Below are 14,346 nucleotides of genomic sequence, written 5' to 3'. Positions count from 1 at the left end.
GTAATAATGGTATTGTACTTTCTCTTGCAATATATATTGTATACGATTTTATGTTACAGACCAGGGGCACTCATTTTTACCATTTTTGGTAAAAATTCGAGAAATAAAGACCAAGTATTTTTGTTGCAAAATCATTTCCTGGTCAATGTTACTGATTAAATTTAGCTATTAGAGTATTATTATTATCAAAATGAGTTGTAGTGACTCTGGTGAAAGTGCTGGTGACGATGAGCTGATGAGAAAGACCATAAACCAGGGATTCCTTCGGGAGCATGTAAGATTATATCCAAAGTTTGTTCGCCAATGGGGTGTGTTTGTGTGTCAAAAATCTTCAAGATGGGTGTTACTTGTGATGAACTCTAGAGGGATGGGATGGCAATACTCGTTCTGGCCGCCTGGAAGCCCATAGAATTCCAGTTCAGAAACCGAGTAAGGAGGTACGGCTACTGATGACTGATGAGAAGCCTCATTAAAGTTAATTTGAGTTAGAAACGACATCTGGGTCCCTACCCTCCCTACCCCTTTCAATTTTCTTGTTGGAAAATTAAAATTAGTAAACCAAATAATTAAGCAAATATGCTTCCAATACTGCCAAATTTAAATCCATAATAACTGTTTTTGAAGCACCTAGGATGACGCGGTTACATTTTATTATGTAACATCTAAATTAACTTCAGAAAGTTAAAATCGTACACCCGAGAATTCATCCAAATAAATACCTTACTTAAAATAAATAGTTACTATTTTAGTTTTAAATATATTTGTCTTAATTTGTTTTTGAACTAATAATACTGACAAGCAAAACTACATATACTTTCCAAACTACATTATCATATACTTTCTAAATTGTAAATTCGTTAAACGCCGCCGCCGATCTGAAATCAATGGCAGACAAGCCAGGGAATCTGCCCTTTGAACTTTTCAGGAGACAAACCATTAAATCTAATTCATATACAGAAACCCGCATCGAGGCTCCAGATTTATTTCTTTTTCAAACTGAAATATGGACGTATGACGTTCATCCTAAACCCAAAATAGAACTTAACGCACAATCTAATTTTGTTGCATCTGTGAAAAATCCTGTGAACACACTCTCCAAAAAAACAATCACGGTACATGCCTATACAAGCCTCCGACGTTTTTATGCTTTTAATGTGGCGGGATCAGTGCATTGTAAGTGGTATACAAGTGTAGCACCTCAAATATCTTCTAATGATCTACACTGACACCCAGCTCCAGCCGACCGAGGCAATTTGCCCTTTTTTAACGATTTATAGCGCTGGATTTGTAGTACCATCTCCATAAAGAAATCAAATAAGCTTTCTCCTTACTACATTACATGCCTTTCAGTTACAATGGCGCTGTCTGTCCCCCTGTGTTCTTGAGGATTGGGTCACCAAGTTTGCTCTCTCCGTTTCTTGCTAGATTTCTTATCCACCAGGTTTGTTCTTTCGGTTCTTGCTAGATTTCTTATCCACCAGGTTTGTTCTTTCTGTTCTTGCTAGATTTCATACCCACCAAGTTTGTTCTTTCTGTTCTTGGTAGATTTCTTACCCACCAGGTTTGCTTTCTCCGTTTCTTGCTAGATTTCTTACCCACCAGGTTTGCTCTCTCCGTTTCTTGCTAGATTTCTTACCACAGGATTAATACTTTGTTTGATGGTCCCAGATGATCAGTTAATGTGTCGTCGCCTACGTTTATATATAAATTAAGATCTAAATAGAATTATAAATTTCATTCAATGTCAAAGAAGGCAACAAAATCGAAAATGCATGCCCCTCCTCACTCCTGACACAATATTCTCTACGTATCCCCCAGCTAACACGTCACAACTATCTAATTTTAGTCTCGGTTGTTAGGTAACCAGCTTACACGTCACAACTATCTAATTTTAGTCTCGGTTGTTAGGTAACCAGCTTACACGTCACAACTATCTAATTTTAGTCTCGGTTGTTAGGTAACCAGCTAACACGTCACAACTATCTAATTTTAGTCTCGGTTGTTAGGTAACCAGCTAACACGTCACAACTATCTAATTTTAGTCTCGGTTGTTAGGTAACCAGCTAACACGTCACAACTATCTAATTTTAGTCTCGGTTGTTAGGTAACCAGCTTACACGTCACAACTATCTAATTTTAGTCTCGGTTGTTAGGTAACCAGCTAACACGTCACAACTATCTAATTTTAGTCTCGGTTGTTAGGTAACCAGCTTACACGTCACAACTATCTAATTTTAGTCTCGGTTGTTAGGTAACCAGCTTACACGTCACAACTATCTAATTTTAGTCTCGGTTGTTAGGTAACCAGCTTACACGTCACAACTATCTAATTTTAGTCTCGGTTGTTAGGTAACCAGCTTACACGTCACAACTATCTAATTTTAGTCTCGGTTGTTAGGTAACCAGCTTACACGTCACAACTATCTAATTTTAGTCTCGGTTGTTAGGTAACCAGCTAACACGTCACAACTATCTAATTTAAGTCTAGGTTGCTAGGTAACCAGCTAAGTGCTAACACGTCACAACTATCTAATTTAAGTCTAGGTTGCTAGGTAACCAGCTTACACGTCACAACTATCTAATTTAAGTCTAGGTTGCTAGGTAACCAGCTAACACGTCACAACTATCTAATTTAAGTCTAGGTTGCTAGGTAACCAGCTTACACGTCACAACTATCTAATTTTAGTCTAGGTTGCTAGGTAACCAGCTAACACGTCACAACTATCTAATTTTAGTCTAGGTTGCTAGGTAACCAGCTAACACGTCACAACTATCTAATTTTAGTCTCGGTTGCTACTGCTAAGTAACCAGCTAACACGTCACAACTATCTAATTTTAGTCTCAGTTGTTAGGTAACCAGCTTACACGTCACAACTATCTAATTTTAGTCTCGGTTGTTAGGTAACCAGCTAACACGTCACAACTATCTAATTTTAGTCTAGGTTGCTAGGTAACCAGCTAACACGTCACAACTATCTAATTTTAGTCTCGGTTGCTAGGTAACCAGCTTACACGTCACAACTATCTAATTTTAGTCTCGGTTGTTAGGTAACCAGCTAACACGTCACAACTATCTAATTTAAGTCTAGGTTGCTAGGTAACCAGCTTACACGTCACAACTATCTAATTTTAGTCTCGGTTGTTAGGTAACCAGCTAACACGTCACAACTATCTAATTTTAGTCTCGGTTGCTACTTCTAGGTAACCAACACGTCACAACTATCTAATTTTAGTCTCGGTTGCTAGGTAACCAGCTAACACGTCACAACTATCTAATTTTAGTCTAGGTTGCTAGGTAACCAGCTAACACGTCACAACTATCTAATTTAAGTCTAGGTTGCTAGGTAACCAGCTAACACGTCAAAACTATCTAATTTTAGTCTAGGTTGCTAGGTAACCAGCTAACACGTCACAACTATCTAATTTTAGTCTCGGTTGCTAGGTAACCAGCTAACACGTCACAACTATCTAATTTTAGTCTAGGTTGCTAGGTAACCAGCTAACACGTCACAACTATCTAATTTTAGTCTAGGTTGCTAGGTAACCAGCTAACACGTCACAACTATTTAATTTTAGTCTCGGTCGCTAGGTAACCAGCTAACACGTCACAACTATCTAATTTTAGTCTCGGTCGCTAGGTAACCAGCTAACACGTCACAACTATCTAATTTTAGTCTCGGTTGCTAGGCAACCAGCTAACACGTCACAACTATCTAATTTTAGTCTCGGTTGCTAGGTAACCAGCTAACACGTCACAACTATCTAATTTTAGTCTCGGTCGCTAGGTAACCAGCTAACACGTCACAACTATCTAATTTTAGTCTCGGTTGTTAGGTAACCAGCTTACACGTCACAACTATCTAATTTTAGTCTCGGTTGTTAGGTAACCAGCTTACACGTCACAACTATCTAATTTTAGTCTCGGTTGTTAGGTAACCAGCTTACACGTCACAACTATCTAATTTTAGTCTCGGTTGTTAGGTAACCAGCTTACACGTCACAACTATCTAATTTTAGTCTCGGTTGTTAGGTAACCAGCTTACACGTCACAACTATCTAATTTTAGTCTCGGTTGTTAGGTAACCAGCTAACACGTCACAACTATCTAATTTAAGTCTAGGTTGCTAGGTAACCAGCTTACACGTCACAACTATCTAATTTTAGTCTCGGTTGCTAGGTAACCAGCTTACACGTCACAACTATCTAATTTTAGTCTCGGTTGTTAGGTAACCAGCTAACACGTCACAACTATCTAATTTAAGTCTAGGTTGCTAGGTAACCAGCTTACACGTCACAACTATCTAATTTTAGTCTAGGTTGCTAGGTAACCAGCTAACACGTCACAACTATCTAATTTTAGTCTCGGTTGCTAGGTAACCAGCTAACACGTCACAACTATCTAATTTTAGTCTCGGTTGCTAGGTAACCAGCTAACACGTCACAACTATCTAATTTTAGTCTAGGTTGCTAGGTAACCAGCTAACACGTCACAACTATCTAATTTAGTCTAGGTTGCTAGGTAACCAGCCAACACGTCAAAACTATCTAATTTTAGTCTAGGTTGCTAGGTAACCAGCTAACACGTCACAACTATCTAATTTTAGTCTCGGTTGCTAGGTAACCAGCTAACACGTCACAACTATCTAATTTTAGTCTAGGTTGCTAGGTAACCAGCTAACACGTCACAACTATCTAATTTTAGTCTAGGTTGCTAGGTAACCAGCTAACACGTCACAACTATTTAATTTTAGTCTCGGTCGCTAGGTAACCAGCTAACACGTCACAACTATCTAATTTTAGTCTCGGTCGCTAGGTAACCAGCTAACACGTCACAACTATCTAATTTTAGTCTCGGTTGCTAGGCAACCAGCTAACACGTCACAACTATCTAATTTTAGTCTCGGTTGCTAGGTAACCAGCTAACACGTCACAACTATCTAATTTTAGTCTCGGTCGCTAGGTAACCAGCTAACACGTCACAACTATCTAATTTTAGTCTCGGTTGCTAGGTAACCAGCTAACACGTCACAACTAGCAGTCGTCAAGCCTCTCCACTATGACGTCACAACTCACAATCCCACTCACACATCTGACTCTGTCTGATTAATAAAAGCACCATAAATAATATCAGCTAGAGCTATCCCCCGTATGAGCGAGAGAGAGAGAGAGAGAGAGAGAGAGAGAGAGAGAGAGAGAGAGAGAGAGAGAGAGAGAGAGAGAGAGAGAGAGAGAGAGAGAGAGAGAGAGAGAGAGAGAGAGAGAGAGAGAGAGAGAGAGAGAGAGAGAGAGAGAGAGAGAGAGAGAGAGAGAGAGAGAGAGAGAGAGAGAGAGAGAGAGAGAGAGAGAGAGAGAGAGAGAGAGAGAGAGAGAGAGAGAGAGAGAGAGAGAGAGAGAGAGAGAGAGAGAGAGAGAGAGAGAGAGAGAGAGAGAGAGAGAGAGAGAGAGAGAGAGAGAGAGAGAGAGAGAGAGAGAGAGAGAGAGAGAGAGAGAGAGAGAGAGAGAGAGAGAGAGAGAGAGAGAGAGAGAGAGAGAGAGAGAGAGAGAGAGAGGAGAGAGAGAGAGAGAGAGAGAGAGAGAGAGAGAGAGAGAGAGAGAGAGAGAGAGAGAGAGAGAGAGAGAGAGAGAGAGAGAGAGAGAGAGAGAGAGAGAGAGAGAGAGAGAGAGATAATGTGGACCCCACCACAAGATGAGTATTATTCACTAAATATACTATCTCCCCTGCCCCATGTGCGTCAACACACATACTCACTCACTTCATAAGCATCTCGTGTATAACATGGTGATATGACAGGGGGTACAGTAATAAATTGATCTTTTTGTTATTGGCCTCTCCCCGGAGCAGCTCAGTATATCGTATAGCTGTATAGTAATTGTCGGGGAGCTGTTTGTTGTTTAGTGAGAGTGCTTTTGGATCCTGTAATAATTGTGTTGCTCGTGTTGCTTGTGTTGCTCGTGTTGCTTGTGTTGCACGTGTTGCGTGTGTTGCGTGTGATGCTTGTGTTGCTTGTGTTGCGTGTGATGCGTGCGTTGCTTGTGACGCTTGTGCTGTGTCTGTTGCTTGTGTTTCTCGTGTTGCTTGTGCTGCTTGTGTTGCTTGTGTTGCTCGTGTTGCTTGTGTTGCTTGTGATCAGTGATAGATTACAAAACATATCCTTCGTTTTCCCCCCTAATTCATAAATCTTGGTTATTTTAATTTGATGATTTGCCAGTCGTTGCGTTTCATTTGAGTTTTACTAATAGTCGAACGCATCGTACTAAACAATTTTTCAAACGAATTTTATGTTGTCATTTTATTTTTACCTTAATGGATTTTACTATAAATGAAAAACACAACTTTACCGGACCATTAAAGTACAAACCGTTTTGTAAATATTCTCTCCATTAAAATTAGTGCCGTGAGTTTAAAACTTAAATTTAAAATAGCATATTATAGTTTGGGAAGTTTTGTAAAAGTGTAGGATGATGATTAATCACTTTACACTCGACTATCACGTGACTTTTTTAACACTTCCTCTAGGTGGCTCTGAATGACTATTCGAAACCCTAACCCTCTAATCTGATCCCATCCCTAACCCTAACCCAATCCCTAGGCCTAACTGAAGCATATGCTGAAACCCTAACCCTAACGAGAAATTAGACCAACTTCCTTATATGGTCATGTCACGTGATCGAAACAGTTTTTCGCCGATATCTCGCTAGGGGAGCATTTTAACCCTATGTCATGTGGGGTGATTCGGAATCAGCGTTCGAAAATACATCGAATCAGGTAGATTTCAACTGTCACAGTGTCAGGGGCCCTTTTAGAAAAATCTCGAAGATCGACAGTAGAACTAAGTGATTTAGCACGCTTGAAAAGTGTAATTAAGAGTTTTCACTTTTCAACAAAGAATAATGTCAAAAATAAAACATGGAATTTTGGGTCTAGTCGAGAAAGCTGTGTGTATTGGAGATCCATATTTATTGTATATGTCATCTTAAAGATATTTATAGTTAATGTAATTTGAAATAAATATAAACGGCCGAAGTCGCCAAGTCGGCCTTTGGCTTTACTGCAAAGTGGTTGTGATATATTAATCTGCAGTCAATCGATAAAATGAGCTTTGACCGGCTCAGTGATTTTATAATTATAATATTTCATAGGTACTCCGGTTATATTATTGATTATATTACCTGTACTTTGCTGAACAAATTTTATACTAAAATTATTTCGTTTCGTTTTACATTAATAAAGTTGTTAAACAATCTTGTCGGTTACTTTTAGATGGAAAGTAATTCTATCAACGTTATAATGTTACGTCAGCAATGTCGGCCTCTATACTTCTGCTATACTTTATTGATTATATGCCGAAAAGAAAAGTCGTGTCAAAGACAGCTGGATAAGATATTGTCCTGAATTACGTAGAGCCCAGTTTTTAAAAGAAAATTCCTAGTTACCCGACAATGAAAATTGTTACCAATTAATTTGAAAAAAAAAGGTACGGTGGGTATCTTCTTTATATAATGACGTTTTCTAGCTGTGATATAAATGTAAGAGACATTTCCTAGCTGGTGCGTTCATTAATCAACGTATTATTTGAACACATAAGATCCTACCAATGAGATTGTGGTTGCTAATCAGCTCCTGGCCAATCATGTACCTCCGTTCAAGTCACGTGATACCGGAGGTCCAATCAGAGTGCTTGGTTTTGGGTCACGTGACCTCGGGTACTTTATCCTCACTTGTTGTTTTATATTTATTTCTTTGTATCTGCGCTGTAGTATAAACTCAGTTGATCTTTGATCCTGAATTTAGGAGTTATTGTGGATTATTTGTCATTTTTAGGTTCATAGGTTATTCAGTGATTCAGTAACTATAGTTGGTAGTTATAGTTTTTGTTTAGTATTTATTACTCAGCTTCTAAAAATTTATAAGTTTCTTAATGTTAAATAAAATACGATTACGAAATCTGAAACTTTACGCAAGAATTATTGAAGATGGACACATTTGTTCAATATCATGTTATGATTTTTATCCTTCAGCGACGCATTTTTTCATATATAGACTTAGCAAATTTTATTGAAATTTCTTTTCACACCTTCGATTAAAAGTTCGCACCTGCGCAGGTAAGTTTTGAAATGAATTCTACTAATGCACTTAATTCGAAGCAACTTTTTAAAAAGCATTATAATTGCTCACAGACGATGTTATGGTATAACCGTATAGTACATTTTAAAATTATGTATTGCGATAAATAGTAAATATTGTATGATATAAGTATAACTATAAGTATAAGCTTAGTTTGTAGTTGTTATGAACGTTAAAAATGTTTTTTTCGAAAGATCGTTAAAAACTTTTTTTCTAAAGTTTTTATTTGGGATGGGAGGCGGGAAAGGTGGAATTTTGTAGGTTTTATATAACCTACCAAGACGCGCACCGAGTTGGACTCGTCGACAGTATTTGAAACAAATATTTTACGAGTATCACCCGTTAAACCCTATTGAGTTCTATTGTTTTGAGCGAAGTCAGTTTTGCAAATATCGTGAACTGAGATATGGGCGATTTTGTTCATTTTTTGCGATTATTTGAACACAGAATCCACAGTTAGGTAGATACTGAGCTGATAATCATAGATGACGTGTAGTATAAGCTTACCTTCCATATAAAGTTGGTTTCATTCAAAAATATTGATATTTGACCAATTTATAGACCAAAATCGATCAAATTTGGTGCGTATGCCCAAATATGGTCATATGGTTTTTGGCTCATAACTCAGTCATTTTTTGGCCAATCTTGATGAAAATTCATATACGAGTTCAAGGGACCACTAGCTACAAGTAAAGCACCTAAAATCTGGATTTTGGGCATCTTCAGGGTATTTGGCTAAATTGGGCCTAATTTGGACCAAATATGGGCGTGGCTGCCCCGCGGGCACAGTTAGGCGGTTGGGGTCCGGGACCCCCCCCAAAAGTTCGGTCACTGGTCATAGTTTGTTGGCCAACTTCTATCTCGAAACCAAGTTTCACAAAAAAGTCAGGGTGAACCCCCTCCCTTAAGTGGAATTCATGATATTCAAATGAATCCGCTTAATTCACTTATAAAATCATAAATATCTACTGTTGAAATTGCCAACATTTTGAAAACGACCAAAATTTTGAGTTTTTTGTAAAATATAAATAAAATTAAAACTAAAACCGTTTTTTATCGTTTTTAATCGTTTTTATTTTTCAAAAATGGTTCAAAACGTTTTTATTCCGAAATCAACCGTCCATAACAACTAAAAATATAAAACTAAAAAAGATTTCCATCATTGAAGAATACATTGTAATCTTTTGTAATCAAAATAATAAAGAGTATTTACGAAGACTATGGAATTATAACTCATTTTTGAACGTATGTCACACTCACACGCACGCATCCAAACATCAACACAAAAATGAATTGCTCATTTTGAAATGTGATTATCAGCTAAATACCTACTAAACAGCTAAACGTATTGATCATGGTACGCACCATTTAAGTGAAATGATGGCATCGTACCAAAAAGGGTGCGATCAATTATACTCCTCAAGCATCGGAAGACACGAGATCTGAGCCAAGCACCAAGGCAGTCCCTCAAGCTAACCTGAAAATCTGGTATACAAATATTTGGGAGAAGTTGTCGTACATGGAATTGGATGCAGTTGTAATATGACCTGGGTGAAGTTGTTGATTGGGCATGACGAGGGTAGTACCGTGCAATTTAATTTGAAATACCGACAATAGTTTGCTAGCATACGATCTTATGGTATAAATTACTGAAATCTTATGGTATGATAGCCACTAAAGCCATGATTTATTCATTTCTAGATTAGAGCGCTATATAGGTCTGAGTGTTGTCATTGAAAAATGCGTTACAAATAAAATCCTGACGAGTTAATTCATAAAAATGTTAGTCTTGTCGCAGCCTTCCCACGTGCTATAATATACAATGCTTTAGAGCTAAATTAATTCGTGCTTGTACACAATGCCTTGAAACTATTCTAGTTTCCTTCTCTAAATAGTCGTTGATACAAAGTACAATCCGTGAGGCGGCCCTCACGGATTGTACTTTGTATCAACGACTTGAGGGTGGTTCCGTATAGATTGTTCAATGGAGCTGTTCACTTATATATCCGAAATTGGAGCGATAGCTGTCATCTGTCAGCTGATATTGGCATTTTAGCAAGATGTTCATGTGTAAAATGGATACATCTGATTTAAGTTTTGTCGCCAGGGTAGCAGCTGGAGGCCTGGAGCAGCATAAATAATTTTTTCGCGTTTCAACCTTAACGTCCGTGAATGATTGATTGAATTGAAGTTTTGAAACTTTTAGCACCACTACCTATTTCACACATTATTTGAGAATGTTCTAATGGATTGTCCAAAAATATCGCATCCTGTTTTAAGTGTGTCATCTACCGCTCTATACTAAAATAGTTATCTAGACTTTGTCTGCTTTCATTCGCCTCATTGCTTCCTCGATCGAAATTGTTGGAACCTTTAGAAAAGCAGCTATCTCATAAACCCGATGAATCGAGAGCCCCGCTCTCATATAAGTTAAGTCCCACTTCATTTCAGTCCGAGGAGGACTACTTGTGTCGATATTAAAACTTTCAGGACTCCGAGCACTACCATCTTCACCAGGCTTATTCAGCTTTCGTTTTCTGATTTGATTAGATTTCGGCTGATAACCGAGCTGGTGAGAGAATCTTGATTGTACATCTAGACGGAACTCGCTGAACTTTACTTTTACTCTTTTGCTGGAGCCTCAATAAGGGTTTCTTTGCTTTTACATCCACGAGATTAATTAAGCAGCCTACAAACTACACCACGGCCGTTCGTGTGGATATTGTCCTCTGTAATGACGGGGCCTATTTTCCTGGCAGTCATCCAACTAATTAAACTAATGTAGAGCTTGTATTTTACTACAGGTGGGCCCACGGATCACAGATGAAAGGCGGTTACATGTAGTAAACGCTACTCTTTGGAAATTGGGATTTGGGGTTAGTTCGACATCAAAATGTACTTGAAGGAACTTGTTAAGTGAAGTTCTCTTGATCATTTGGATGTGACTGCCTTAAAGTACAAATAAGATAATAATTGATCGCCTGAATTTAAGAAAAGACCTTAGAAATTAAGGGATGAAGACATTAATTTATCCTCCGACATTTCATTTCATATCACGACTTTTTATAATCACACTCTAACACTGAGCCTCAAACTTAGCACGATAATTAAATAATATATATATTATGTATTTAGCTGCATACTATTTTTCAAGCCCTATAAACCTAACCAATAGCTATTTCCTCAACTATGTCCGAACCCATAAATCTAATTCAAAATCTTAGTTCAAATTGACAGGGGGTTGCAATTTCGCGGAGTGTCCGGTCCCAGCAACTAAATTTGACAAATTCTGCAACATGTCATTGTCGTTTGTCATGTCGGGCTCGTCTAGTATTGCTAAATGTGCGAGGAAGTTTTTTAGAATATTGCAAAATGTATCATATTTAATATCCCATATTTTGATGATATAAGCTGAAGATCCAATTAAAGATTGGCAGTCATTTAGGCGCATGAATTGAGTATAACATTCGTTTGAGTGAATAAATTAAATGCAAGGCAAACACCTTTTAAAATGATTGAAACGGATATAATATTCAATTTGTCAGCAGTCACTCGGAAGATGTGGCAACAAATCCGGTTTGACTGCGTCAGGTTTGCTTGACAGTTGGTGTAACTTAGGAGAGCAAGAGCTCTGGAATCAGGAATTCCATTTTAGGGAGCTATCTGGAAGTTCCTGGTTTCTCGAGGTTTCTCAACGTTTCTCAAAGTTTTTCGAAGTTTCTCAAAGTTTCTCAAAGTTTCTCAAAGTTTCTCAAAGTTTCTCAAAGTTTCTCAAAGTTTCTCAAAGTTTCTCAAAGTTTCTCAAAGTTTCTCAAAGTTTTTCAAAGTTTCTCAAATTTTCTCAAAGTTTCTCAAAGTTTCTCAAAGTTTCTCAAAGTTTCTCAAAGTTTCTCAAAGTTTCTTAAAGTTTTTCGAAGTTACTAAGCACTCCCCGCCACTAGAGTGGTTGTACCCGGCTTATAAAGTCGCGGTAGTGTTACTGGAATGTTTTGGTTTGTGAGCGACTAAATGCCTTATTGTTCAATCTAAACGCATTCTAGTAGTCATTGCTGTAAGAAAGCAGTGTATTGTTCTTACAGTGTTGTGGTTATTTGGTCCAGTCTATTATATTTGAACAATGCAATTATACAGCTGTATAGATCATGAGAAAATAGTGATTGTAAAATCCTTGGTGTCGTATCAATGTAGTTTTATTTTGCAATGAGTGGCCTTTTTTTGACAGTTCGTTGATTACATTTTCGTTGCAGCCTATCCAAAAAGTATAACACCCCAGGTCCAGTCCCATAATGCAGCAGCAGGTTCATTACAATTATTGTCTGTCATAAACCATCCTTACATACCCAACCTTATTAATCATGACATAATTCTTTGGAACGTGACTTCTTAAGAAGCTTATTTTTAGTTTAGTTTTATCAGTGATAGTTTTATCAGTGATAGTATGATCATCCCATTTAATTTTATCAAAGTATTTCGTTCGAAGCGGTTCTGGTAACTTGGTTTCGTTCTGCGTGCCGTTTAGCTGATCGTAGTTCTTACGATTTTTGTTCAGGTAAAATACTATGTAGTTAAAGAGAAATACTTTGGTAAAAGCTTTTAGCATTTAGATAACTCAGTATAGTTTAGCTTGGTGGTCTTATAACATACTCGATCGAGAGCTGAACAAAACACTTTTCATGCATTTCGTGCTAAAAATACGTTGATTTGCCTATTTACGTAAGCAATAACAATAGTTTCCCAAATTTCAACAGTTTTTTTTGCTAAAAGAGTATAACAACTTGTCGTAAGTAGTTACTAGCACGCATTTTACAATATCATTATATTTATACAATCTCATTCTAAAATATAATCCTGAATATATAGTTGCCCATATTAAACAGTTTCGGATGCAAGTGATATTGGGAACTTGCCAAACAAACATTCAGATTATTTTACTGTCTGTGTGGAACTATATTAACAAATATTATGATAATGTAATATATTATTGTAAAATCCGGATTGGAATATTGTTTATGAGTCGCATGGTTGCAATGTATTCTTGTGTAAATTTGTATTGATCCCGTTCGATGCGACAAGGAAAAATGCTCTTATCAGGAAAGGAATTACTCAACGTTTCATTGTTACAACATCGTATTCATGATCTCAAATTATTTTTTATACAGTAGTGTTGAAAGTATTAGGTATAGTATGTTATTGGTGAACCAAACTAGCAGCCGCTACCATGATACAAGTTACAACCAACTACTCAATAGGTTCAATAGGTAGGTAGGTACTCAATCACATGATTCCAACGTACTTAATCACGTGATATGCTACTTTGCTCCAAAGTCCAACTCCAGACTACACTCGCCCTTATATTACGCCTTACTAACTACTTATTACATCATAGTATGATATGTTCAGTGTTACATATTAGCCGTTAGACAGAAAGATAACAGATACAATTCATCTTTCTGATTATGCAAGAAACGCGCGGCACTCACGCCCGTCGCCCACGTGTTGTCTCAAAGAGGTCGTGTAGATGTAATCCATTTTATTTGCCATTTCTGTCGTTGCGTGTACGTTTTGGAGCTGCTATCACGAGACACGCCGTAGACAACACTCGACTAACAAACCGTATTCAGCACTTTACATCCGACTTACATTATACCTCACCTATACTACTATTAATATTATGTCCTACTTATTGTTGCTCTTTAATTGACCTGAATTTACTACCGGATTTGATTATCTGCATGCAGCAGCAGCATTGCTTCCGCCTTTGACAACTCCTGCAGTTACTTAGTTAAACTTCTTTTTGATTTAACCACTTGTGAATCCTTTGTTGGAGAATAATAATCACAATGCATTAAGTAACCTAGATGAACCTCTTGAAATATCACTGATTGATCCGTTCAATGAGGAACCTAATATCACTCTTGTATAATACAGCTGTATTTAATTACCTGCACTCAGTATAACTTCCGCACTGCCTTGTCAACCTGCAGCTGCCTACTTTATCTACCACCAAATATAATATATATATATTATATATGATAGCAGTAAGGGAGCAGTACTATACTGTATTGCGATATATAATACTTGTATACTTCTGCAGAACTGATCAAATGTTACCAAATTTGAAGCGTTTTGTTGCAAATTATTTGACTGCTGACGCTCAGCTCAAGCAAGGCGATAGCAGTTATTGCAACCGTCTTGTGCAGATTTGACACGATTTTTATTCG

The sequence above is a fragment of the Bolinopsis microptera genome, chromosome 8 (assembly GCF_026151205.1).
Source record: "Bolinopsis microptera isolate Bmic1 chromosome 8, MBARI_Bmic_1.0, whole genome shotgun sequence".
Lineage (NCBI taxonomy): Eukaryota > Metazoa > Ctenophora > Tentaculata > Lobata > Bolinopsidae > Bolinopsis > Bolinopsis microptera.
This window is presented reverse-complemented; position numbering follows the sequence as displayed.